General features: G+C 48.3%; 1 long non-coding RNA gene across 1 annotated transcript in view; it reads left to right on the top strand.

Moving 5' to 3' along the window:
* Positions 1-371: 371 nt before the first annotated feature.
* Positions 372-27,244, top strand: part of LOC311617710 — a 52,385-nt gene continuing 25,512 nt past the window's right edge. The window contains exon 1 of the long non-coding RNA XR_014794160.1: positions 372-563. This is a non-coding gene — a long non-coding RNA (uncharacterized lncRNA). The remainder of the gene's footprint in view (positions 564-27,244) is intronic.

The raw sequence follows: 27,244 nt of genomic DNA, 5'->3' as shown, positions 1-27,244 counted from the left end.
CAAGATGGGCTTTCAGGGCACAAGGGACCTCAAAACAACCCCTGGGAGCCTTCCTCAGACCCGCCACCTTCCTTAACGGGCTCCTTTGCTTTCAAGACGTTGAGAATTTTCTGACAAGGAAAGGTGCACCCAGGCCTTCTGGAATGGATATTTACTAGTCGGGCACAGACTGCCCCATATTTGGGTAGAGACAGTTACCTGGGAACGTGTAAAGTTCCATCCCAAGTTTGTTATTTTAGAGCTGGCCGTTGAACATTAAAAAATTCCATTGACTTCGGGTAAAATTATTTTCTATCTCCCAGGAAAAACTGTCAATGATTTACATTGTGCAGCTTTGGGTTATCTAGTAACTCTGGATTTTCTGCTCTGAGGAAGGAGAGTAGGAAAGTGACGTGGGGGTGGCAGAGGTGGCTCTGCCTGGGCTGGGGGGGGGGGGGGGGGCGGGCACCGTCCTGAGGACTAGGTAGAAAGCGGGAGGAGGGGTGTGTGGGAGAGCTGGCCTGCAGAGCCGAGATGCGGAGTCCTCCCTCCTGCGAGGGGATTACTGCCTCACAGATGACCAGGTAAAGTGAGGCTAGACACCCTGACAGCCATGGGGCAGGACTCTCCACCCACACTGGCAGGCTTGTTGTTTTTTGTTTTGTTTTGCTTTAAGATTGTGCTTGTTTGCCTTTAAAAAGGAAAGGAAATGCTTGGAGCATTGTGGGTAATTCATACCAGCCTGGTATATTTGTAAATATCTTCCCTTGAAGAGATTTAAACAGGAAGCCTGGAAAGTCTGTTTCCCCAATACATTGCACTCATGTTTGAATTCTGCTTCTGAGGAAAAGCAAAAGATACGCTGATTTTCAATCTTCCTGAGGTGCTCCCCCAAACCATGCAAGCTGCCCAGGAAGGAGGCGCCAAGCGAGGCCCTACTCACCCTGCCCTGTGGAATGACAGGAGCAGAGTTCTCGCCCTTGGGAGGGAGACCACCTCCTCTGGGTGCCCCCCCTCCTTAACCTTAACATCTGCTCTCAGACCATCCCATAATGCTCGGACCACTTTGAAACCCGGGGCTGCTTCGGGCAGCTTTGTCACTGCCTTAGTGAAAAGTGCCGGGGAACAAAGCCACAACTGAATGCCCCCAAAGGAGCTACGGAGCCTTGTTCTAGTTTCTCATTTTTCATTTAAGACTTGCCTTGTTAGCCTGCTTTGTGTATACTGTACATGTGATATTCGTATCGTACTTCTCCCTCTTCCTGATTCCTTAATACATAAACCTCTGAATTCAAGCAGGTGGTAGGTGAGTCAGACCTGCCATTTGTGGAGCTGACTGGAGGGGTGGGGAGGCGGTGGGCTGGGTCTGGGAGGACTGGTGTGTAGACTCCTCAGGGTTAGTGGGGACAGGGGATGGCAGGGTGGGTGGGAAGGCAGACCCGGGCAGACAACCAGTAAGGGATGAACTGGTCGCAAAGGCTTCTCTTTCTCACCTGCCTTTTCCCAAGTGCGAACGTGTTTCATAGGATGCTGAGCACTGGGCAAAGTGGTGGTTTCTCCTCATGGCTTGTGTGATTTCCAGACATGACGGTCCTTCTGGCAGGCTGAGCTATTTTCCCTCGTTGATTCTTGGACTGAATCAATTTCTATGTTTAAAAAGAATTTTAACAGAAAGAGGAAAAAAAGAAACTTGTGAAAAAAATCTGCATGTGGAGATGATGCTCATCTGGGGGAATGCTTTGTTTCCATATGAAGTTTAATCGAAGAATCTGAGGGCAAGCAAGGACAGGACAGCTTCCCTCTTCTTTCCCCTCCTCTTCCCTCCCCTCCCCTCCCCTCCCCTCTTCTCCCCTCCTCTCCTCTCCCCTCCTCTTCTCTTCATTTGAAAGAACTGGATAATTGCCCATCCAGACAAAGCTGGCTTAGGGAAGAAAAGCTCAGGGAGGAAGCAGTGTGAGGAGACTGGAAATAGCAAGAATCTGACACACTTTGGTTTCCAGCCCTTAATTTGGGAGAGGAAGAAACCGTTTTCCTGCTCCTGGCTCAGAGCTGGGTGGAAGGGAGTGCCGTTCGCCCCTCTGGCTCTTGGGTGGCCTGGACAGGAGTCCGTGAGCTGTCTTGCCATATGGCAGCTGGCACGGCCTGCGCCCCTCTGCAGGAACAGAGGCCCATACAGTTAAGGATTAGGTGGAACACATGCATGTAAGATGCTTCTGACTTTTTCCAGACACAGGGCCACTTTCCAGCCTGAGGAGCCGCTCAGAGGAACCGGAGGAACTGGGGTAATTAGATAGAGCATCGTGCTGGGAGGGACAGAGAGCTAAATGCCCAGCTGAGCCTGAATGCTTTAATCGCCTTCCCTTCTGCTGCCTTCCCTCTTCTCACCCTTTTTTCTCCCTCTCCTTCCTATTCACCGTTTTCTTTCTTTATTTGTTCTCATCTTCTTTTCCTTGTTCCCCATTTCCTTTTGTTCTACTCTTTGCTCTCCTCTCGTCCCTTTTTTTTCTCCCTACTTTCTTTTACTTGCATCATGACCCTCTTCATGCTTCTTCATGTTTATCACAATTTCTTTTTCTTGACTCACTTGCCAGCTGCAATGAATTTCGATTCTCATGGAGACAAAATGCGAGCTGTATCACTGAAAACCAGGCATGCCTTCATATGGCTGCAAAGAGGCGGGGTGTGAGGACACAGTGGTACTGAGTGCCTCCCTTGAGAACTGCTCTGAATTTTTCTAACAGTCGAGCCGAGCAGCGTGAGGGCTTCTGCTTTCCAGATGGGAGACGGGCCTGGACAGCCCTCTTGCACAGCATGCTGGAGTGCAGGGTTCAACTCAATTCTGCCTAATTCTGAGTGTCCCTTGCTTTATACAGTCTTTAGGACAGTGCATAAAGTGGCCACAAACTTTGGATGGCAGACGTGTTTGTGGTTCAATTCAAACGCTGAAAGCAACATTCTCCAACTTTGCATGTGCCAGGGTCACCTGCTGTTTTCAATTCAAATGGGGGCAGGGCCTGAGAACCTTACTCCAAGAATCACTAGGCTAAAAGGCAGAACTCAATCTCAGGTGACAGGAAACACTTTCTAGACCCTGATGTGAGTGCGGGGGACCTGTCTCATTGCACAAAGGATTTGAGTTTGCCTTGTGAAAGTTCTTAGAATATAAAAATGATATATAAAAAAAAGAGTTAAAGTCAAGTGAAAGATAGGAGGTTAGTACTGAGGAGACGGAGGAAAGCCAGATAGGCAGGGACTGGGACCATGAGTGTAGGGAGGTGGGGAGGAGAGGAGGAAGTGAAACTGGGAACCCAGCTAGGAGGACTTACTAAGGCACCCCAACTGGGCAAGGAAAGAAGTGCATGCACAAAAGACATGAGCTTTAAAAAATGTGTGAATGTTGCTAAGACAGGCAGATAAACAATCACAAGGTATATAAACAAATCCCAAGAATGTTAGTAAGGAAAATTCTTTGAAGGAACCAACCAGGAACTAACAAGCATATAAACAGAACGTGCGAGGTTCCCTTTTCTCTCCTGTGCACCAGATTTCTGGGCTAATGGTAGGAGATGTGCTTCCCTGTGCCCATGGGGCTTGTGGCCTCATGGGCCTCCACACATGGACGATTAGACTTTAACTGGCTTGGGGACTGAACTGCTCCCGACTGCGCCAAGGAAAGGAGCTCCGGACCCTGGCCTGCTCCTGGGACCCCAGCTGCACCTTTCCCTGAACTGGCTTCCCTCAGTGAACTCGCTTCTGTTAACCATTTTTTGTCCACAACTTCATTCTTCAATTTCTTGAGACAACAAACAAGTTTCAGTATCAATAGTTAGGATCCAGTAAGAATCATTTCCTCTTTGTTGAAAGAGTTATATGGCCTTCTCTTCATTTTCTTGGTTGATTGTGTCCTGTTTTCATTTGAGAAGAGGACCCTTCAATTTTACCCATTGAATAAAAGTCTCCTTTTCCTAAACTGCCTTGCAGAGAATGTCTCCTTACTCAGACAAGTTAGAAGGCATGAGCTGATTGATTGTTATATTTTTATAACCTGTAAAAATGGGCAAAATGGCTATTGTGTAAGATGTATTAATTGAGCAACTGCATTTATTGAATATCTCTGGCTTGTCAGAGAAATGAAACCTAAGAAATATAACAGATACAAACAGGAAAGCTGAAGTAGGATTCTTATCCAAGCCACTTACAAATCAGTTTGGGGAAACAAAGATGTAACTATAAAACACTGAGGAAATAATTATGTCCTTTAACAGAATTCAAAGATTCTAAATACAGTAGTTCATAGAAAGGAAAGGTCAGAGTAAGTTAATATAAGCACAAAAAATAGATTTAAATTTGACAGTTAAAGAGGAGAGAAAGAGTTGAGAACATTTTGAAGAGTTTTTCCATAATTTAGATGTAGAAGTTATTAGACCTTTGTATAAACAAAACACCCCAACAGCTATTTGAACCATAAACATCTGTGCATGATGGAAAGAGAACCATGTTTGCCATCAGAAATGCATGGTTATAGATTTGCCACTTATTATTGTGTGACCTTGAGCCAGTTATTGGACCTCTTATTTTTAAATATATATTCTAGAGGCCCAGTGCACAAAATTCACGCATAGGGGGTGTGTCCCTCATCCCAGCCTGCACCTTCTCCAATATGGGACCCTTCAAGAGATGTCCGACTGCCTGATACTGGTAGGATTGAGTCTAAATGGGCAGTTGTCATCCCTCTCACAATCCAGGATTGCTGGCTCTCAACTGCTCATCTGTCTGCCTTCCTGATTGTCCCTAACTGCTTCTGCCTGCCAGCCTAATCACCCCTTAACCACTCCCCTGCCAGCCTGTTTTCCCTCCCCTGCAGGCCTGGTCACCCCTAACTGCCCTTCCCTGCAGGCCTGGTTCCCCCGCAATTGCCCCCCTCTGCAGGCTTGATTGCCCCTAACTGCCCTCCCTTGCTGGCCATCTTGTGGCAGCCATCTTTGACCACATGGGGGAAACCATCTTGTGTGTTAGAGTGATGGTCAATTTGCATATTACTCTTTTATTAGAGAGGATATTTTTATTTATTTCAGAGAGGAAGGGAGAGAGATATAAACATCAATGATGAGGGAGAATCATTGATTGGCTGCCTCCTGTACACCTCCTACTGGGGATCTAGCCCACAACCCAGGCATGTGACCTGACCAGAATGGAACCCGGGACCCTTCAGTCTGCAGGCCAGTGTTCTATCCAGTGAGCCAATCCAGATAGGGCTCATTTGACCCCTTTAAGTCTTGGTTTCTGCAAAAATAAAATGGAGATTTTCAGTATCTATCTGTATCAACTGAGCTTCAGTCAGGAAAACGGAAACCAATATCTGAAGCAAAAAGAAGGTATTTAAGCTGGGAATTAGTTGCTTAAAAACTAGGAAAGACTGGGAGAACAAAGATTTCTGATTGCTGGAGCATCTGTGAGAGCGAGGAAGCTGCTGCTTCTACCCAGAAGCAGGGCTGGCTGGCAGGGCCATCCGGGTCCTCTGGCTTTAGCAAGCATGCACATTTATCAGAGCCCGCGTGTGGCTGCTGCTATCACGGGAGGAAGAGCACTTTCCGTCTCCCTCTGCCTCCAGATCTAACAAACGCATCATATTGTAGAAATGAAACTGGGCCCCTGGAGGCAAGGTAGTTGAGGAAATGCAGTTCCCAGGCTTCTAGCCCTGAGAATTCAGGAAAGGCCTAGAAGGGGGAAGAAATGAGAATAAATGCCAACTGAGCATATTCAGCCCACTGACTGGAGGGTAATTGAAAGCTGTGGTTTGCAAACCACTAGTGAGTTGTAAAGCAATTTAGAAGGTTGTGACCAGCATTAAAAACAATCAAATGGATGAAATAGTAAACAACGCAACGCATTGTACAGAGTGGTATTTGAGCATGTGTGGGCATGCCTGTGATACCCATACTGGGCTATGATGTATAAAGGTCAAAAAGGTTTGGAAACCACAGAATAAAGAATCGATGCAATGAGACGGTTTGCACACTTTGTAAATTGTGAAGTTCAAAGCAAACTTTATGAAAATCGCATTTGCCATTCCTGAGGCCCAACCTCAGAGGGTCACCTGCAGTGTTGGCACCAGCTGACTGCCCAGGCACATACATTCAGAGTTCCCCCACATTCGTGGGTACCCCAAAAATTACACCAACGGGGACAGAAAAATGCGGATTAGTAAGTCAAAGGGAGGAACAAAAGAAGACAAACTGGCCTGGATGTTGATTTCTTTAAGGCCAGCCTCACTTTCCTGGCATGCTTAGTCAGCAGAAAGGCCTGCTGGTGTTCAGCTGGGGGGAAAGAAGCTGAATGATATGTGAAATAGCTTTGAAAGGACACGATGATCGCCTTACTCACAATAACAGAGTCTATTTCCAGGTTGAATGAAGTCCTCACTCAAACAATAGGACCCTCCAGTACCCTCATTGCCAACCTGGGGAGCTAAGCACACTGCAGGTTTGGACATTTTTTTTTTTTTTTAAGTGAAAGCCATCCTGGCCTCTTTCCTCACAGACTACATTATTTCAAGGATTTTAGTATCTTTGGGAATGGGTTGAATTTCATTTGTTGAGGGTAAATGAAAGTTTAAACGGGGTACAAATTTAATCTTTTTGTTGTTGTTGTTTAGAAATACCTCCTTATCTCTCCTTCCCTGTACTGCCCCCTTATTTAATTGCTAGTAAGAGGCAGTCCATGATAGAACAACTGGTTTTCCTGGAATAGCAAATACATAATAAAAAGAGCAGCATTCACTCCTAACAACTTACTGGTTGTTCTCTGAGTCCCCTGGGAGGTGGCTGAATGCGGTGACGCTTCTCTTTATAGTAGAGGATGGATGATAGGATCCAGGTCAACGCCAAGAGGGAATTCAAAACCTAGCCGCGTTTACTCTGCAGAGAACAGTACTTTCTGCCTCCCTGGGACCCCGCTTCAGGGGAACAGAGAGCCGCTATCAAGCCGGCTGTGCTTATCAACATGCACCTGTGCTGTGCTATGCCGTTTGTCCCAGGGCAGCGGGGCAGCAGGAAATGAGACCTCTCTCTGCCACCCAGGAGAACGGAAGGTTATAAGGGAAGGTGTGGAGGGGGAGTGCTGGGTGATAGCAGGGGGACTATTTGGAGATAGTAAGGGGTATTGAGATGTGTACAAATAGTTGGGAGCACTGAGAAAAAATGCATTCAGGAAGCATGAAGACTAACTAACGAAGTCAGAAAACTTCTCCAGAATATTTGTGTGCGATTAGATTATGGGCCAGGAAAGGGAGATTCTGATCAAAATAGGTTTGATCAGAATGTCTTGTGCCCTGAGTGATTTCAGGGGTTATCTGAGGAAGGATTTAAAATTTCTGGGGACTAGAGGAAAATGACTCTAAGTTTAGAGTGCCCCAAAGAGCTGTCTTTTGAAATGCTAGTAAAAGGAAATAAAGGAAGAAAGTTGCCACTGTTGACAACATTTTAGAGACTATTCTAGATGTTTAGTCCTTCCTTCCTTCCTTCCTTCCTTCCTTCCTTCCTTCCTTCCTTCCTTCCTTCCTTCCTCCCTCCCTCCCTCCCTCCCTCCCTCCCTCCCTTCCTCCCTCCTTCCCTCCCTCGCTCCCTCCCTCCCTTCCTCTCTCCCTCTTTCCCTCTCTTCCTTCTTTCCTTCTTTCTTCACTCCATTTCTTAAAAAAAAAACCCTCACTATTAAATGGTGATGGAAAAATTAAAATAAAAAAAATCTCACTTTACTTCTCCCAACAATGTTACCATTGTTTCTACTTTAGAAATGAAATTTGAGGGTTCCAAGAAATTAAGTAGCTTGCCCACGTTTATATAACTAAATGAATAAGGAAGATTCAAATTGAGCTTCCCCTAACTCCCAAACCTATGTTCTTTCCAAAACATTACACCACTTTTCTTCCAGAAAATGGAATGGAAACTGTCTGTGGAAACCCAATTACTGTTCCAAGTTCTATCACATAGTGTCACTGCTTATAGTTATCTTCATGCATGCAGTCTGTGCCCAACATTTCCATAACATTTATGTGGCTGATTATATGTTCCTGGGAGAGGACTTTGTGGAGCTGCAGCCTTGCAGGAGAGGTGAGAAGGGAAGGCTGTGTGACCTGAAATTCCTTGGCCACAATCTTTGCTAATGCCAACAAGTCCTATGGTTCAATGACGGTATTTTAGTTTCTTTTGCGTTTTGTGTAGATGTATGCCGTGTGATTTAGGCTGGAGCTAACTGGGACCAGTTATATAATTTGCAGAGCCCAGTGCAAAATAAAAATGAGGGGCTCCTTTCTAAGAAGTATTAAGGGTTACAAGAGGGTAAAGGAACAGTATTAAGAACAAATGCAGAGACCACTGAGAGTGTGGGGACTGTGTGGTTGCACAGGGCGTGTGCCCATGAAGCTGACTCTGAAGGTAACTGCTAGGGATTGGTCCAACAAAGATATCCAGTGAAGGCCCACTGTCCTTTGTGCTTTAGGCCAAGGTTACCAACAGAAAAACATTTGATGACCTGGAGAAGAGATTTTGTTAAAAAGCAAGTTGAAACAGCAGCTGTCATATTCTCACCAATTTGTTCATTCATTCCCGATATCATTAATTTAAAAAGTATTTATTGACCCCTTTCTGTATGCAAGGCCCTGTGCTAGATGCTGGGGACATGACCGCTCCACACATAAACATGACCTGAATGTTCTTGCTGCTTCCAGAGGAGCTGTGGCCCTGGAGACAGCGGGCTGGGACACTGGGCATGAGCACGAATGGTTGCACAATGCTTTGGCCCAGAAGTCTGTTCACAGAGAGGGATCTCTACATTCCCCAGGGGGGATAAATATTAATTTGGGGGGCGGGAAGATATTTATTGCAAAGATATGGGGAGCTCATTGAATTGAAGAAAATGAGGGGGGCCAGGAGAGCAAGTCTGAGGAGGGACAGAAACTCAGATTTAGGCAATCTCAGTTCAAGGAAGTAAAAGTCCCATTTGAATGCTGCCAAAACAAAACAAAACACAAAACTACCTCAGATAGATGCAGATATTAGAGTTAAGCTTTTCTTAGTTCATGGCACCTGCCTCCATGGAGAGGTGAGGGACTTCTTTTGTTTTATTTTATTCTAGAGACTCAGTGCACTAAATTCATGCATGGAGGAGGAGTCCCCTAAGTCAAGCCTGCACCCTCTCCAATCTGGGATCCCTCAGGACATGTCCTACTGCCGGTTTAGCGGGATCGGGCCTAAACCAGCAGTCGGAAATCCCTCTCACAATCCTGGACCACTGGCTCCTGATCGCTCACCTGCCTGCCTTCCTGCTCGCCCCCAACTGCCCCCTTCCTGCCAGCCTGGTCACTCCTAACTGTCTCCCCCCATCCCCGGCAGCCTGATTGCCCCTAATTGCTCCCTCACCAGCCTAGTCACCCCTTACCGCCCCCCTGCTGGTCTGGTCTCCCCAAACAGTCTGCTTGTTCAGTTGTTTGGTTTTCCCTCACTAACGCCCCTGCTGGCCTGGTAGTAGGCAGCCATCTTGTGAAGGTGTGATGGTCAATTTGCATATTACCTCTTTATTATACAAGATATTTTTCTTTTTTTTTTTTTCATTAGTACATCATGTTTTATTTTCAGCACACTTGATACAGTAGCAATGAATATGCATGAGAACATTCGTAATTAAACAGCTGAGTTATTGGAAAGTGACAAGTTTTAAACATTTTTAAAACATTTAATATAAGTGTTATTAACTTAAATTTTAAATTTAAATTAGTTTTTTTTAAATCAATCTTTATTATTCATATTATTACAAAGGTTCCTCATTTCTTCCCCCTTCCACCAGGTTCCCACCCCATCCTCCGCCCCCTCCCCATCCCCCATTGTCCTCATCCATAGGTGCACAGTTTATGTTCAGTCTCTTCCTCCCTCCCTTTCCCTGAGAACAGTCAGTCCACTCCCCTCCCATATCACCGACTCTACTACAATGAACCGCTGTTATTGTTCATCAGGTTTTTCAATCTCCTTTTGTTGTTGTTGTTGTTGTTTTTTTTGTTTGTTTTGTTTTTAATTAATAAACTTTTACACTTCTAAGAATAAATTTTAAAATCTAATCATTTTGCCGGGACCGGTTTGGCTCAGTGGATAGAGCGTCGGCCTGCGGACTGAAAGGTCCCGGGTTCGATTCCGGGCAAGGGCATGTACTTTGGTTGTGGGCACATCCCCAGTAGGGGGTGTGCAAGAGGCAGCTGATCGATGATTCTCTCTCATCGATGTTTCTAACTCTCTATCCCTCTCTCTTCCTCTCTGTGAAAAATCAATAAAATATATTAAAAAAAAAAATAAAATCTAATCATTTTAAACCTTGTTTTTTTTTTCTGCCCTGGGAATTGAGAGCAAACTTGTTTACATGTAAACTTGCCCTTAGACTATCAAAAGGTATAGCCATTCAAGTGGAAATGGACACATTGTTTAAACATAACTGCTGGTTGGAATTGGATTACCTGTTCTGGGTGGGAAGGGCTTGTCATTCCCTTTCTCCATTAAAATTAAGGTGTTAGCTTTAAAACCTCTTTTTGGCAAGAGACCTTAAACTTTCAGAACTTTAAATTTTTCAGATAGTAAATCAGTTACTTAGCATTTTCTCAAATCAATAATACCTCCACATGCCCAGGGATACACTTCACACAAAAGACATTTCCAAATAGATCAACCAACCTCATCCAGGCCCCACACAAGGCACTCACAGATCAACACCCCAGCGCTATATTAACTCAACACATCCAGATCTAAGCCTTCCTCATTTGATTCAGCAGACCCTCAAGTTCCCCCAAAAGTTTTCAGCCATATCTGAGAGGCAGCCTTGGGGCGGAGGCAGGCGAGGAGCGAGCTGTTCCGGGCCTGGCTGCTCTGGGCCTGGCCTCTGTTGCTCTGGTCCATTCCTCAACCAGCTGCTCCGGGTCTGGTCACTGCTGCTCCTGACCTGGCTGCTCCGGGTGTGGCAGCTGCTGCTCCGGGCCTGGCCGCACCCAACCCGGCTGCTCTGGGCCCAGCCGCTCCGGGCCTGGATGCTCCCGACCTGGCTGCTCCAAGCATGGTTGCTGCTGCTCTGTGCCTGGCTTCTCCCAACCCGGCTGCTCTGGGCCCGGCTGCCCCGGGCCTGGCCGCTCCGAGCCTGGAAGCTCCCGGCCTGGATGCTTCGGGCTTGGCTGCTGATGTTCTGGGTCTGGCTGCTCCCGACCCGGCTGCTCTGGGCCCGGCTTCTCCGGGCCTGGGTGTTCCTGGACTGGCCACCCTGGGCTTGGCCGCCTCCGCCTCAGGCCTGGCTGCCACTGCCCCAGGTCTGGCTGCTCCAGGCCTGGCTGTTGCTGCTCTGGTTCTGACTGCTGCTGCTCTGGGGTCTGGCTGTTGCTGCTCCGGGCCCGGCTGCCACTGCCTTGTGCCTGGCCACTCTAGGCCTGGCTGCCACAGTTCCAACATTCTGTCCTTTCTTCTTCTTCTTCTTTTTTTTTTTTTAAACGCATTTATGTTGCAATGTTGGCTGCTAAGTTGAGTTCTGACTTAGTCTTCGATTTTTTAAGATCTTCTTTGTATTCTTTCTTAAGTAATTTTACTATCTTTTGCTCTCACTTGATTTCTTCACATTGAAAACTTCTTCAGTTTCTTCCTCCTTGGCCTGAAAGCTCCGCAGGTTGGCCTGTGGCACCCCTTTGTTCTCCGCGGGCTCCTGCGAGGCTTCAGCCTGTTGCCGGGGTCAGTGCCGCCCAGTAAGCAGCCCCCGGCCTCGGCTCCGTGGCCCGCGCTCAGTGGTCGAAGGCTCGGGGGCACCCCGCCCCCCCCCCCCCCCCGGAGGCCCCATAGCCCGGCTCCTTGCTGGCACCTGGCTGACCAGTGTTCGGCAGGGGCTCCTGCTCCTGGTTGCGTTCCTCCAATCTGGAGCTTTTTTTCTCCTTCCCGCTAGGGGCATCTAGCATCAGAATCAACAGACTGTCCTCTGTGCGCAATGTGCGGGACTCCAGGGGCTCCCTTTTCGCTGCTCCCCTGGGATTCCGCCTCACAGCCCGTCTCCCCCTGCCTCTGCCTGGGTCCACAGGGTCTGGCCTAGAACTGGGGTTCAGAGCAGTCTAAACTGGTGCCCAGCACGGCCTGAACTCCTGTTTCCTTCCCTCCAGGGCAATCCCGCATCAGAGTCAACATTCCTTTCCTTGAGCACAATGTGCGAGACTCCGGGGGCTCGGCCTTTCACTGCTCTCCCAGGACTCCACCTCATAGCCCTGTCTCCCTCTGCTTGAGCCTGGGTCCCCAGGGATTGGCCTAGAACTGGGGTTCAGAGCAGTCGGGAGTGGGGCTCAGCATCGCCGGAGGTTTTGTTTCTTCCCTCCAGGGCAATCCAGCATCAGAGTCAACATTCCCTCCTCTGTGCGCAATGTGCGCGACTCCGACTCCAGGGGCTCTGCTTTTCACCGCTCCCCTGGGATTTCGCCTCACAGCCCCGTCTCCCCCTGCCCGAGCCTGGGTCCCCAGGGTCTGGCCCATAACTGGGGATCAGCGCTGCCGGTTCTGGGGTTCAGCCCAGGCCGGGGTTTTTATTTTCTTCCTGCTAGAGAATGCCAGGAAGGCACCCAGCCTTCTCCTCCTCTCCGGCTGTGTCCTCTCCGTGCATGTGCGCGTGTGTGCGTGCAGCATGTCTCCGTACCTTAGGATTTTTCAGCTCCTCTGATTTTCCTTCTGGTTTTCTCTTTCCTTCTTGTAGAATTTTCAGTCAGTCGACTACCTGTAGCTCTGGGCAATGTCCACTCTACATTTTAGTTGTATTCCATTGAAATTGTTGTGTGCTGCTGCGGTTAGGTGTCTACCTGAGCAGCCATCTTGGATCCTCTTTTCTATACAAGATATTTTTCTTATTTGATCCATGATTCCCCTCTCTGCATTAACAACAACCACTACTTTAAATATGCTGTCTTTCCATGCTTGATCTCTAGGTATATACATGCATATAAAATGTAAGTGTCTTTAGTATTGTGTGCGTGTTTAAAATGTACATAATAGGTTTTGTACTGTAAATTTTGTTCTGATGCTTTCCTTTTTTGCTCAATAAAAATGCACACTTAGTTCAGGGGTTCCACGTTGCATGTTATTTCATAGAATTATCTTCCATATTTATCAATCCATTTCCCTGGTGGTGGTCACCTTGCTTAGTCTCCTGTTTCCCATTGCACAGCTCACTGTGATAAGCTGTCTCAGGTATGTCCCCTGTTGCCCCAGGGTGAGAATTTTTCAAGGACAGAAGTCTTGCCTGGTTATAGGAATCACTTTGTAGGGAGAGAGGGAGGGGTATTACTTATTAACATGCCGACTCTCAGGCCCCTTTGCTGGAGATTCTGACTCAGCAGATCTGAAGGGGGCCCTGGATGCTTAGGTTTCACAGGTGCCCCAGGTGAACTTATTGCCAGGTGCATTGGGGAAAACTGGGTACAACAAGCCTGGGATGGTATTGCTGGCCAAAGACGCTCCTTCATTTCACTCTTCTCCAGAGAGACTGGTCCATTCGTCTCCTTGCCTCATCTACTGACTGTGTTTTTAAGACCCAGTATCTCCAATTAGTTCTCAGTTGTGACTGCTTGCTTTACATTACCAAGTACTTGAAGTAGAGCACGATGCTTTTTTGTACGATCTTCTCCCTGGGTCACGACTGTGCATTCATGTGGCATCTATTTTCTTTGACCACAATCACACTTTTCTGTGGTTATTTTTCTCTTTCAGGCATTATCTTCCCAGAATATTGGGTTCCTTGGCTGGTGGTGTGAGGTCTTTAGCTCAGGCCCTAGATTGTGTCACTCTTTGTCAGGTTTAGGGAGAGAAAATGTGTGTACTTATGACTTGAGAGAGTGGTGGTAGGTGTGGGGTTAGAAAGAGAGAGAAAGAGAACACTTGGATGCTAATTTAGGTTTATCCTTATTATACTTCTTCTACCTCTCTATACTCCTGCCTGGGAGGCCTGGTTTCTAAGCACTATCACTGTCTCTCTTGGTGGTAACTATCTAATGCTTGAAATGTGATAGGAGGAGTGGAAAGAAGCATGCACAAGGACCTAGGATCTGTTTGTCCCTATTGATTTTCTGATGTGATTTCTGGAATCCTCAGAGGGTCCCAGCTCTGCCCTGACGCCTCTCTGTTGTCTGCAGCCAGTCCTGGGTTAGCTGCGCTTTTCTCTCCAGGAATGGTGGGATGGCAGGTGAGGGGTGGAAGGAAGCACAGATAAATGTTTCCCTTCTGTGCACCCAGCCATCTTCTGCCTACTCAGCTCTTTCCTGGTTTAAGACCCAACCAAGGGTATCTCACAGGTTTCACATCAGCTTCTCAGAGCTTTCATGTTCCCTGTGGCTTCTCTGGGGCAGAGCTCCAAAGAGGAAGGTAGCAGCCATATTAGGGGAACTTTTTTGAAAGAGTAGACTATAGTCTATTCTGAATAATTGATGCTTGACATCAATCCAGTGCCAAAAGCCCTGAGTCCCTTAGAAGCTGTGTTTTGTGGTGATTTTGCTTTGCCTGGCCTTGCTTACATTTATGAAAAGCTTATCTCCAAAGGCACTGTCGCACAAGTCTGAACAACAGTGTCTCAGTGTGGCAGTTAAAAGAAGGGAGCTCACAGTTAAGTATCTCTGTTGTCTGGAGTTGTATAGTGATTTGAGAAGACCCCAGTTAAATGTTTCCAATTTTGAAATGTCAAGTGTTCTAAGCATGGTATCTAACAAAGATGAAGCCGACACAAATCTTCAACAAGTGTGACAATTGCAAGCAGTGCAGTGCTGTAGTTAAGGCCACACACTTTAGGGTCAGGCGTTCTGGGTGTGCAAGTCAAGGTTCCATCAGCATATATTGTTTGTGTTACCCTGGACAAGTCACTTAGCCTCTCGGTACTCAGTAAATCTATATTAAATCACACATTTAGGGTACTGAGGCATTACATGCATGCAGAGTATTTAATTTTTGCTAACTTGCTAATATTTGATACACCCATTATACAACTAAAAATAAAAAGAAACTTGAAGTTGTTTTTTCTGCTGTCATTATCTTTAAAATGTCAATACCGTTTTATTGTTTTGTTTTGACCACTTGAGAAAAGTTGTATAATCCTAATGCACTTATTCCAGGAAAATAAAAAGAGCCTGAGCCTTGAACTTCCCTGGGACTACCTGAGTTCTCCTTCTTGCTCCCCTCTCCCCTTAAAAATGGCAGTTACAGCTAGCCCACTCCATCATCTGTTCCAGGGGAAAGTTTACACGATGTGCAAAAATGTAAAATGGGCAACAGCAATGCATGAAAGATGCAGAATGTTGGAACCTAATTTGAAAACCTTTATAGCATAAGGCAACCAATTAAATAAAAAGTTGCATTCATTATAAGATACACACACATTCATACATAGATACATATGTATTACATGAACCTCATAAAGTACTATGGTGCATGTCGATGTTTGTCTTAGTGAATTATTGTAGTTCAATAGAGTTAGCCTAGAGAACCCTCTTTCCTTTGTTTAATAACTTCAGGCAGTTGCTTGAAGGCCTTTTCAATTCCTTTTCTGACTTGAAAGCACCTCTTGCTCCTCACATGATGTAGCCCTGGGATCCCATCTGGTGGCTTCTCAGAGGCTCCGCTTTCATTATTCTGGGTTATAGAGACACAGGAGTTGGGAACAAGCACAGTGGATGTGATGGAAGGTGGATTTAGTCCCCATGATGTCTCTGTCTCATTCAATAACAGTTTTAGCAGAAGCAGAAACTGTTGTGGTCCAGTCTTTGGACCTCAGCTATTTTCCAATGCTCCAGGCTGCCCAGCTTCACTATCGACCCCGGTCTGAGGCTTTTTCTGGAATCGGAGAATCCCACTCTGCTCCCATGCTTGAGGCAGGTTGGGAATGCCTTAGAATTAACACCACTGAGGAACAGCCTTCAGCCAAGAATCCTTGGTAGTTGACTTGAACCTGAGCTTCCTTACGCCTCACGTGGAGTAACTTAAAAGTGTAGTTTGCCTTGTTTCCCAGAATTCCCTTCCAGAGCCATCCACTGTGGTAGCTGTATTGATGAGTCATCCTTATTGGTGTCTTTCCTCTCCCAGCATCACTTTCCCATTTCCTGATTGGTGCTGCTTTCACCTTCCAAATTACTTAATTGCTCTGTAATCCTTATCTTGGGGCAACATCTAGGGGAATACAAGCAAGCAAGATGCCCTTCTTAGCTCCACCTCCCTTTCTACACCTCCTTCCATTCACCAGCCTTTGCAACTTTAAGATTGGGCTCTTGATAACCATGTCTGGGCAACAGGACTGGTCTTCCTGGCCACAGCTGATTGGACCAGGGAGAGAGAACAGCTGGACCAAAGTCCCTTCCCTAGGAGTTTGGAGATTGGTAGGGACGAGTGGGGGTTAGGGAATGGGGGAGAAGAGAGATAAAAGAGAGAGACAGAGAATAAAAGGCAAAGATTGATTGAGTGAATCTTTCCCCAGGTGGGGACCGGAGCACGTACATTTGGGAGCTAGGAACACATTCTGCATAATATCCTGGGGAGCTGAGCCAGCTCAGTGGTCTGCAGAGAGAAAAGCGCAGCAGGTGTGCCATGGAGAGCATAGGTGAGGGACACAAAAATACCGCTGTGGTTTTGGCAACATTCCAGTCCTGTTTTCAATCCTTTCAGAGTCCTGGCCCCATTTCTGCTTTGACAAGGTATTCTTTTCTTAAGAAAAAATACATTTTTTGTTTTGTTTTGTTTAAGCTATAATTAGTTGATTTCTTTTGCTTCAAGCCATAATATCAGCAAATGTACATTTTACATCATAAGTAATTATTCTTGTTTTAATCTTCACCCAAGGAGTGAGGATATTTTTTCATTGATTTTTAAAAAGACAGTGGAAGGGAGGAGATGGAGTGTTGGGGGCAGGGAGGAGGTGAAGAGAGAAAGAGAGAGAGAAAGGGGGAGAGAGAGAGAGAGAGAGAGAGAGAGAGAGAGAGAGAGAGAGAGAGAGAGAGAGGAGAGAGAAACATTGATTGGTTGTCTCCCACACATGCCTCAACTGGAGATGGGGATTGAACCTGCCACCCAAGTATGTGCCCTTGATCGGGGGATTGAACCCTTGACTCTCCACTACACAGGCAGACATTCTAACCACTGAGACATGACAGCCAGGGTATAAGTGATTCTTATTTAAAACTGGAGGCTCCTGCATTGAACACCTGCCCCCTGGTGGTCAGTGCGCATCATAGTGACTGGTCATTTTGCTGTTTGGTTGATTTGCATATTAACCTTTTATTATATAGAAAGTTGTGTTTTAAGGGCCGTTGCCATCTCAGCTCTGGAACGGAGATATTTAATTTTATATTTGTTCATCCCCTTCCGTAGGAGGCAGCAAAAGGAAGAAGTAATTTCCTCTTTCCCACAGGGAAAAACAAAAGGATCATTTTGTGGAGTTCTTGTGTTCTCTGCTGTCTTGGTACCTGAACACAATCTCCTCTCACACCCTAGAAATTGCAGGATCAAGAAGGTAGATTCCCACAAGAGGTGTGCGCTGTGTGGGAGAGGCCGGGGGATTGAGGGTCAGGGGGCTGTGGATACACCAGGGAAGAGGACTGCGGGATTCATAGCTCACTAGGCTAGGGCACTCCCGGACAGCACTTCTGGGGACCTAGGGTAAATGTGACTGTGAGGTTGGCCACCAGGCCCTGTGGCCTTGGGAACACTGGTAAAGGAGAGGAAAGCTCAGGATGGCAGGGCATGGCAGATGGGGAGAATCAGCCCCTAGGACTGGCATTAAGCAGCAAAGAAGAAGCAGTGACTGTTTATACAGAAGGAGAGGTTCTCCATTTCTCAGAAGCAGGAGAGTTACTGCGTGCGGCAGGGTAGAGGGGCATGAATGTTTAACATTGGCTATTCTAACCAACCTTGGCAAGGGCGTGTCTCAGTCAATTTGGGCTGTTAAAACAGAAATACCATATATTGATGCTCAAACAGCAGGCATTTATTTCTCACAGTTCTGGAGGCTGGAAGTCAAGATGAAGGCACCAGCAGAACTGGTGCTGCTTACAGCCTTGTCCTTGCTTGTAGACAGCTACCTTCTTGCTGTGTCCTCGCCTGTGGGGGTGGGGGAAGGGGGAGAGACAGGGACAGGTAGCACTTCTTATGAGAGCACTAATCCACCCTGAGGGCTCCACCCTCCTGACCTGATGACCCTCCCTTCCTCCCCCCAAGAGACCCCACTACCAAACGCCATCACATTGTGGGGTAGGGGTTTCAACATATACGTTTTCTGGGTGTGGCAAAAACATTCAGTCCATTGCATGGGGGCTGGACCTGGGATGTAATTTAATTAAAATTTTTGAATGAGACATTTTTCATAACATTGCAGGTGTGGTGGAAGAATTCATACCTGCTACATTTGTACATTGGATACTTGTTATGATAAAGGGCAATCATTCTTTATGGCTATACCCCTCCCCCCCCCAATAAAATTTCTTTTAGGTGGAAATATATAATCTCTTTCTTAATCTATTACAAAGGTTAGAAAGGAGTGCAAAGAAAATAGAGTTATTGAAAGAATGGCAGGTTGATGTGGGATCTGTCAGAGCGCTAGATTAACAAGGGAAACTGACTCTAGGAAAGGGATTCAGGGGAGTATGTCAGGAGGTGACTGAGCAGACAGACAGACGAGAGAACAAGGCTAAGAACGTAGCTGGCCACCAAAAGAAGATGGGCGACCAGAACCTAGCCATGATCCTGCCTCAGGTTCAGGAACTCGGCTGCCAGCCACGGCCACCTCCTGTCATCACAGGACACGATGGCATTGCCCGGGCTGGAATCTAGCCTTGCTGTCCTTGCTTTGGCACCACTGGTTATCGGCTCAGTGTCCTGTGGGGAGCCTCAGGTTGGCCAGGCACCTGCTGTTTGCTCAGTTTCAGCCACCAGGGCTCAGGGACAGGGAGCTGCTGCAGTCAAGGTGTGACTCCCACCAGGACGGGGCCGCTTCATCGCAAAGGGCAGCTGAATAACCTCCTACATGAAGTCACTGTGATATGTTTGTGTCCACAATGAAAAGCAGCCAACACGTAGGTCCCCATGGGGGGCTGGCAGCTGACTCTGCCTCCTCACGTGGCACAGTCTCCCTTCCTTACCTGTCCACGTCCATGGTGGCGGTCTCACCGCTATGCCCCCACATCTGAAATCATTAGCTTAGTTGCTATCTCTCACCTCTTGTCTGAGTTTCAGACTGATATATCCAAGTGACTACTCCTCATAGCATCTTAGATGTCCTCAAATGCAACTGAATTCCTTATCTTTCAGAAAGGCTATATGGGGAGAGGGTAAGGTTGTGGACCTGACCCTGGAGCCAGACAGCCTGAGGTCAAATCCTAACTCCCCCATATCCCAGCTATATAACCTTGAAAAAATTACAGATTTGTGGATTGCTTTTATCAATTATAAAATGAGACTAATAACCATCTCACAATTTATGATGATCAAAAAACTGGATACAAATAACGCTTAGTCTCTCCAAGCTCACTGCCAGTTCCTTGCTTTTGGCCACCATCACCCCCTGCTTGGATGATTGAAACATTCCTCTAACTGGCTTCTTAGCCTCCAGTTAATTCCAAATTAAAGAAGACATATAATTATCTCACATGATAGTAACAACTAACATTTCAGAGTCTGTACTGTTAACTGGGAAATAGTGAGTTCATTTAATTGCCCCAGCCACCTCCTGAGTAGGTACTCTTATTAAGTCCCTTTGCAGGTGGCACAGAGTACTTAGGAGACTTGTCCAGGGTCACCCAGGTGGGATTTGTATCAAAATATGACCTTTAAAGCACTTTGTTAGAAAATGCTAGACCAATATTTCAAAAAGAATGATTGTTCAATCATAATAGTATTACTGCTCAGTACTATTAATAGGACTGTATTTATAATTGTTATCTGCCATGTAGAATGTTTAAATTTGCAAAATGCTTATTCTTACTAGCTTTCTGGAATAGAAATTATTGTTCTAATGAAATGTTTGCTTCTTGCTCTTTATTTCTTTTCTCACTTTCATATCTGTATTTATATTATCTATACCTACATCTACATCTCTCTATTTCTGCGTGTATGTATGTATGTATGCATGAAGGTGTTTATATGGTCTTGTTTCTAATAGGCCAAATTTTTTCCCTTCAACTTTTCAATTCTTTTTCACTTTCTTTAAAATCTTTTTGTAAAAATTAGATTTATCTGCCTTTGCACTTTTCATTGTTCCCTAAGCCTGTGCCAATGGGTTCCTGTCTATGGCATGCCTCTTAGCCTGACTCCACCCCCCACTTTCCTATCTGGTCTCACTGGGGTGCTGGTTTCAGACTCCTTTTCTCCTCTGCTTCTATTCCTCCTCTTCCCCATTACTCCATACCTCCAGAAAACAATCAGTTCTCTAGGGGGTATCCTGGGGAATAGAGAGCCACAGAGCAGTAGGGGGCCCATTTGCTCTCACTTCCATGGTTAGAGCAGAGATAGACCCTGAGGGAAATGATGGGGCGCCCAGGCTCCCAGGATGACTTACAGGGCAGGACTGGGGGTGTAGAGAGTAGGGGCTCCCCCACAGGGGCATCTGGATCTGGCTGTTCTGAGCTCAGTGCACTCCCTGGTCCTCTGCTGGGAGCTCATAGATGTCTACAGGGAGTGTCATAGAAAAACTGAAATTGTTAGTTGTGTATGTGGGTCCAAAGCTGTCTTGGGCATTTGGTGGACACTTGGATTTTTCAATATAGGGCCTGCGCTTCACACATCTCAGTGGAGCTGATCTCCGAGTGGATGAAAATGGAGATGTGGAGGCACCAGTTACAATACTGTTTGTTACAGGGCAGAAATCAGTGTACCTTAGGCCAGCCCTGGCTCTGTGCCAAAGGATTTTATTTCCTGAATCACCCCAAACCTTTCTCCTTGAAGGCTGCCCCGTGGTCCCAACCTCAGCACAGAAGGGCTCCAAGGCCATTGCCCTTTTGGCCACACTTGCCAGCACAGCCCTGACGCAGTCAGGGCCTCCTAGGGGCCTCCTGCGCCTGCTGCAGGTCATTTCTAACTGCCCAGGGTCACCTTTCTCGGCACTGGCCTGAGGTGCCACATCAGCAAGTGTGCAGTGCCTGGACTGGCTGCCAGGGTGTTGTCTGCACACATGTGGTGCAAGGGCTCAGCCATCTAGAGTAGAAACTGTATTTTGGGGGACACTGTGAGAAGACAGGGTGCCCCAGAGCCACAGTAGGTGGTGTGTCCTTTGGGATTTGCCCCAAACAGTCTCAGGGGCACACACCATCTGATTCCTTGGCCTCTGCACCCTGGAGTTGGTAATTCGAGTCCCTGCAGGGCTGGTAGCTGCAGCCACTAAGCCAGGGCTGCTCTGCTTTTTCTCAGTGGTTAACATGTCCCAGCTCTTCTTCAATGTCAAAATGTTTTCCCATGAACCCGGCGGTGGTGGGGGGGGAGCATTTCCCCGCCTTATCAGCCCTAGCAACCAGAAGCCCGGTTTCCAGGAAAGCAGCCACTTGATCCAACCGGTGAGACCCACTCCCCGGCCAGCATTGGCCTGGCATTGCAGCCCCAGCACGGCACCCAGCACGCAGCAGCCCGTGTTTTTTTTAGCTGTGGCCACATGACATCATTTCCAATTGGCCAGCCTTCCTCCTCCTTCCTCGCCCAGCCTCCCCACCCCTGCCTTTCTCCTCTCTACAGCCCAGGGTGGTAGTTTGTGAAGTGGTGGGAATGCTTTGGGCTTTTGTGGGGGCTAATTCCCTTTGTTTCTCAAAATATCCCGGGTCTGGCTACTGGAATCCCTTCCCTGGGCAGAGACAGGCTAGCTCAGGCCCAAGACAGCTCAGCTGGCTCACTTGGGGTGGCTGGACGGATGGCCCGAGTAAGACCCTCCCCTTCAGCGGGGTCCCTCCCTCCCTCCCTCCCTCCTGTGAAGTAAAATGCATTTTCTCTGAACCCCACATCCTGTGAGGCGCTTGGGGAAAAATAACTGATGCCCACATGCGATCGTTTGTACTTCCCTTCCCGAGCCTGACCGCTGCCTTTGAGTGAGTTTGGTGGTGCTTGTTGAGCCACGAAAAAGCAGGTCTGTGTCTTGTGATATGGAGAAGTTCTTTTCCTAACCATATATGTCTTCCCAAGAGAACCAATAAATAATGTGGTCACTCTGGCCGGGTTGTCTTTCCCTAGCTGCCCCAGGAGCCCTCTGGCCGCGCAGCTGCTTCTCCTGTTTCAGTTTCCATGTCCTCTCCGCTTTGTAACTCAAGGAGCTCCCCGGCTTAGGGACAGCTGACGACCCAGCCAGGTCCCTGCAGAGGCACCTGGGAGAGGGGCAGTGGGCATGGCCTGGCAGGCGTGCTTTGGGGCACTGCGTCCTGGCGGCGGCCATGAATCGCTGGAATGGGAGCGAGGGTGTGAGCTCCAGTACCAAACCCAGAAGACCTGGTGAGGCCATGTGACAGAGAGATGTGAAGAGCATTCTCACAGGAGCTCACAGACAGCCCTCCCACCACCACCTCACCTTCCGCCTCTGTCCCCCAGAAAGGGGCCGACTGCTCACTTGGGAGCACACACTGCCGAATGGAGCTCAGAGGATCTTTGTGAACCCATCAGGCTCCAGCCCTGTGCTTTTCAGATGAAGAAACTAAAGCCCAGAGGTGACATAATGTCCCAAGTCAGGGTAGAATCCGGCTGGAACCCAGCCTCCTCTCAGAGCCCTTACTCCACACACCCTGCTCTGCCCAGCCAAGCCCAGCTCAGCCCAGCCCAGCCCTGGCCCAGCCCAGCCCTGGCCCAGCCCTGACCCGGGTGCTTTTATGCTGCACCCAGGGTGCTGAGCACACTCAGCCAGGAGGCAAGGGTCAGCTGGAAGGTGAAAGGCGATGGAAAACGTGGATTCCGTCCCTCCCGGCACTCCTGCACTCCTAGCTCTGCTGGCCCCTCCCGCTGCACCCCCTTGACCCCTTCCAAAGTGATGGCTTTTCCTTCTGGGTCAGGCCAAATCCTCAACCCCCTCTCCCTGGAGGAGGGACAGGCGGAGCTCCAGGTTAGGGTGACTGTTCCTTGTCTCCAGCTGTGCTTTTATTATTGAGGCCTGGAGGGAAGGAAGCCAGAGAGCCATGGGGGCAAAGCATGTCATGTGGGGAGTGGCTGGCCATGTGGGGCTGGTGGCTGAGCGTACAGAGGCAGCCAAGTCCTCAGGCTCTGCTCTGTCCTATCGCTAAGTGCTGGAGTGGAAACTTCTGAGAAGGCCCTGAAAGGTGACATCCCGGACAGAGCTGCGGGCCTGGGCTTTGTGGGGCTTCTTCCCTCAGAGCTCTGGAATGCCACGCATTTGTTTATCTCAGGCCGGGTTCGTGCCCGCCCACTCTGTCTACCTCTGCTTCCTCCAGGGCTCAGCATGCCATTGGCATCTAATAAATGTTAAAAAATAGCGACATCTGAGCCACTGACCTTCACAGAAATGCCTTGGAGACCGACGCCAGACAGCCAAGGCCTGGAAGAGAGAAGAGAAACACGCGGTCAGCACTGGGGCCATGGACGCTGGGGGTCCAGGAAGATGTGGAATTTGCCCCAAACTCAGCCAGGGCTCAGAGGTCAAAAGGAACGGAATGGGGCCAGATGCTTTAACAGTAATGCCTGAGCCACGTGGCCTTGGCGCACCAAGGGCCCTGGCTCTGCTCCACCTCCCACCCCAGTGGGTCAGGTGTGCTGGCTGCACGGGCTGACGCTGGGGCCCAGCTGACACCCTCTCCTCGCTGCCGGCCCCTCCCTAACCAGGTCCCTTTCACCATTGTTCGGCAGAGAGACTTCCTCGTCTGGCGTCTGGTGCTGAAGGACAGGAGGGACTGGGGTTTTCCATCCGTCTGAGTCTTAGGTTTCGATCTCTTCCTTAAAAAAAACACAGCCTTTTCTTTACCCCGGGCCTGGCCAGCGGAGGCTCAGCGCGGTCTCTTTTCAGCCAGCGCTCTGCCTTTCCGCTTTTCTTCTTCCCCACAGACTGGGGGAGGTGAGCACCGCAGAGGGGAGGAGACCTGTGTTTCCGGAGGGCCTACATCTGGAAGACAAGCTTTATGTTATTGTTTAACCTCGCCCCAGAACCCACTTGACAGGCTAGGGCGTTGAGGCTTGGAGACAGCGAGTGAGCAGCCAGGCCGGCAGCTGGCAGGTGGACAAGGAGCCTTCCCAGGGCTTGGTGTTGGCACCTGTGGGGGCTCACTGCAGGAGACAGGCACTGTTTGCAATGCCCATGCACTTAATCCCTTTTCTGCTCAACGACAGTTGTGTGAGAAGGTAACCATGGCTATCCCCATTTTAAAGATGAGCAAACTGAGGCCCAGAGAAGTTAAGGACTTTCCTAAAATTGGCACTGCGGGGCTGAGCCATTGTTATAGCGGCAACCAATATTTGCTGGTGTCCCAGGCATCGTGACTGAGTGGCTGTTGGGGTGACCAGCTGTCCCAGTCTGCCCAGCACCCTCTAGTCTCAGCCATGGAAGTGACGTGTCTTGGGAAAACTGGGTGGGTCAACAGCCCCATTGCTGCTCCTCCATCTTCTCTTCCTTTCCCACAGTGAGGCCGTTGATTTTGATCTTCACCACAGCACTCTGTTAACCTCAGTCATTTTCCTGGGAAAGACAGAGGGGGCTCTGGGGCTAGAGAGCAGGTCCCAAGTCTGGGTTGTTGTAGGTCACAGGGGAAAGGCTCCTAGCACAGTGCTGGGAAGGCATGAATGCTCACTCAAGGCCACTCTTGTGCTCAACCTACCCTGTGGTGGAGGACAGAAGAACGGAAAGGGGGGACCCTGAGGAGTGGGGCAGGACCCTCCACTTGCTGATTCCTGCTCAGGGCCAGGCATTGCCACGTGTCGCTTGTGGCTTGCAGACGGTGACTAGGTCTGGGAGGCAGGCTGTGGACATGTGTGAGGTGAGGAAATCCAGGCATAGGAAGGCCAGCTCATGGTCTCTTAGGGGAAAGGGATGATGGGGAAGCAGGTGATTGAGAGGGGCCCTGGAAGAATGCAGGGGGTCAGGACAGTGGAAGCAATCTCTGTGGGTGCTGTGCATGAGGAGGCCACCACCTGAGGGTGAAAGGCCGTCCCAGTGTGCTTGCCTCTGCACCAGGCGTTCTCTGTGCTCCTCCCAGCGACACCTGCAAGGCTTCCCAAGTCCCATGAAGCTGGTATCAACATCTGCATTTTTCAAATGAGGAGAGTGAGGCACAGAGAGATAAAAAACACTTGCCATGGCCACACAGCTAGTAGGCCATGTAGGTAGGATTCAAACTTGTCTGGCAGTGAAGGCCGAAAGGGGTTTTCTCTCTCCTCCTTTATGCAGCGTTTTCTTTGCTTGCAAGGCCAGGTCAGTGGAGTTTAGGCAAAATCTTCATTTGCAGTCTGCACACTCCCTTCCTCTTTCATTTTCTTCTCTAAGAGAAAAGAAAAGGTAAATATTTTAGCTCCTCTGCCATGCTGCCTCTATCCTGCCCCAGACCAGATCAGAAAGCAGGGCTGGTGATGGGGGAATCAGTGATTGGTAATCCCAGGTGTGTGTGTGTGAGCATGTGTGCACATGTGTTGGAGAGTGTGTGAGTGTCAGTGAGTGCCTTTGTTGGGACCCAAATTGCTCCAGGAGAACTTTTGGATCCTGGGGCTTGGAGGTCACTCCCACCCCACTCCCTCTTAATTAATCTCTAAACCTTTATCAGACCAGAAAGGCTTTTAGGAGCACAGGGAGAGCCAAACCCTGGGATCACGGGTGGCCTTATCCCACTCAGGGCTCAGGAAGCAGCCTTTGTGCATCCCTCACACCTGCGTGTGGTGGGAAATTGGGGGCAGGAGGAGCAGGTCAGGAAAGAACCTGTGCTGGGTGTGGTTTCCATGGCCCGGGCAAGCTCTGCCTTCGGATAAAGGGGAGCTCCCTGAGTCACTGGTTCAGGCACCGCCTCATCTGTCTGCCCTCCTTCCCGCACCACCCCTGCCACCGCCTCCTCATCCTTGCCCATTACTCACCCATTTCCCCTCACTGAGCCTGCATGGGACTCGTCCTCGGACCAGCCCTGCTGTGAACAGCAAAGTTATGAATGGGCCAATAGCAGCCACAGAGAAACACAGGATCACCTCTGCATCCTGGGGAGTCTTGTTTCAAGGAGCTGTCACACTGGGAGCTCCCTTTCTGCCAACAAGTTGGGCCATTAGATCTACACCAGAGCTGCAGAGAGAAGTCATTTCTAGGTAGGAAGCATTTTGCAGAAGAGCCAGGAGAGGAGCATGAAGTGCCTTAAACCACGGCCTGCACGGGTGCCTGCATGCATTATGGTCCACCAGGGTTGGAAAAACACTACATACAGCCATCTTTATAACTCATAGTAAGTACTTAACTGCAAGTTGTTGAATAAATGAATAAAAGAACTGCTTGTATATCTGAAGATTGAGCAAGTACAAAACTGAAGATTCTCTATAATCAAAACATCAATACTGATACACAAATAAGATTTTTAAAAAAATCTAGACCAGCTTGAAGGTGGAGCAGTTTGAAATACAGAAATAGATTCAAAACCAGAATGATGGGAATAAAGAATCAGGGACTGAGATACACCCTTTGCTGGAGCTGGCAAAAGGCAGGGTTGCTGTGTATCACTGCACAGGTTTATACTGCACAACTCTAGAAGGTGGTCTTCATAGCAACTACACTGCGTGAGTGTTTTGCAAAGTGAAGATTCTGGATAAGTGTTTTCCTAATCCTTTAGTGAGGAGCATGCAGAAAGTTCATATCAGAGCAAAATAGTGCAGATAATTAGGAATTTGTCTATACATTTATTTCTGCTTACCTTAACTGTTTAGCAAATTTCACATGTAATTCATTCACGTGGATCCAGTCACTTAAAATTACAAAATAAAAAAGTTACAGATTTACAGGAAGTTGCAAAACAATGCACAGGAGGCCCCCTGTACCCTTCATTAAGTTCCACTGCTGAGCTCTGTTCCCCAGGGGCTGCATGCCATTTTTCTGCCTCTGGCCCTTGGGTTGAGCTTGTTGCCACCTCCCAGCTTCTAGGGCCAAATGCCACCTGGGAGCTGGATGCCCGTGGCCTCACCGTTGGCATCACCTCCTGTAGCCACGTGGCTACCTCAGATTCGTACCTTGAAAAGGCAGAACTAGATAGTGAAACCAGGAAATGGCCATTGGCCCAATCCACAGAGCTTATTCAGCTGTCACCAGTCTTACA

Source organism: Pipistrellus hanaki (assembly GCF_964339955.1).
Source record: "Pipistrellus hanaki genome assembly, chromosome: 2".
NCBI lineage: Eukaryota > Metazoa > Chordata > Mammalia > Chiroptera > Vespertilionidae > Pipistrellus > Pipistrellus hanaki.
Note: the sequence above shows the minus strand (reverse complement) of the source record. Positions and strands in the feature narration are given on the sequence as shown.